The sequence below is a fragment of the Trachymyrmex cornetzi genome, unplaced genomic scaffold (assembly GCF_001594075.2).
Source record: "Trachymyrmex cornetzi isolate Tcor2-1 unplaced genomic scaffold, Tcor1.1 scaffold618, whole genome shotgun sequence".
In the NCBI taxonomy this organism is placed as follows: domain Eukaryota; kingdom Metazoa; phylum Arthropoda; class Insecta; order Hymenoptera; family Formicidae; genus Trachymyrmex; species Trachymyrmex cornetzi.
In genome coordinates this window covers 87,894-88,473 of record NW_017299935.1, presented here as the reverse complement: position 1 = coordinate 88,473, position 580 = coordinate 87,894, and positions in this window count along the sequence as shown.

Sequence of the window (580 nt, the reverse complement as noted above, 5' to 3'; positions counted from 1 at the left end):
TGTAAAGATTCTTCTCGAATTCGTTATTCGCGAGCATTCTAAATCTCGTATTAAGTTCGATATATCCACGAAGCCGTGGGGATTGGGCGAATTGTAATATACGATAAATTTTTGTGATGCGGAGACCATGATTAATACCTTGTTGTAGATTGCGATAGTACACGACATAGCGCTCCTTATTGTAAAAAGTGGCCAGCAGTTTAACATTCCTTTTTCCGGTTGTTCGCGAGTGGGGCAAAATGGAAGATCAGCATGAGCATCGTGAACGCTTTGTGGATACGCAAGGTCGACTTCCAGAATATAACTAATAACGGAGTCTGACGACACAGACATTACGTCAAAGCGCTCGATGTCGTCGACCCATTGAAATTCTCCGTACGGTAAGAATTCAGACATCGCCCAACCGTACAAATTATTTACGTCAGGGCTCGGCACGAAATGCACATTTCGGCCGATTTTCGAGTCGGCTCCGTCTCCCGCTATTCCCCTCACCGTCCCGCGCGCAATCCAAAGACGCTTAGGAATGTACTAAGGCGCTCGTAGACGTAAGGGACATTCGTTCGGGGCGCTCGACACGCTG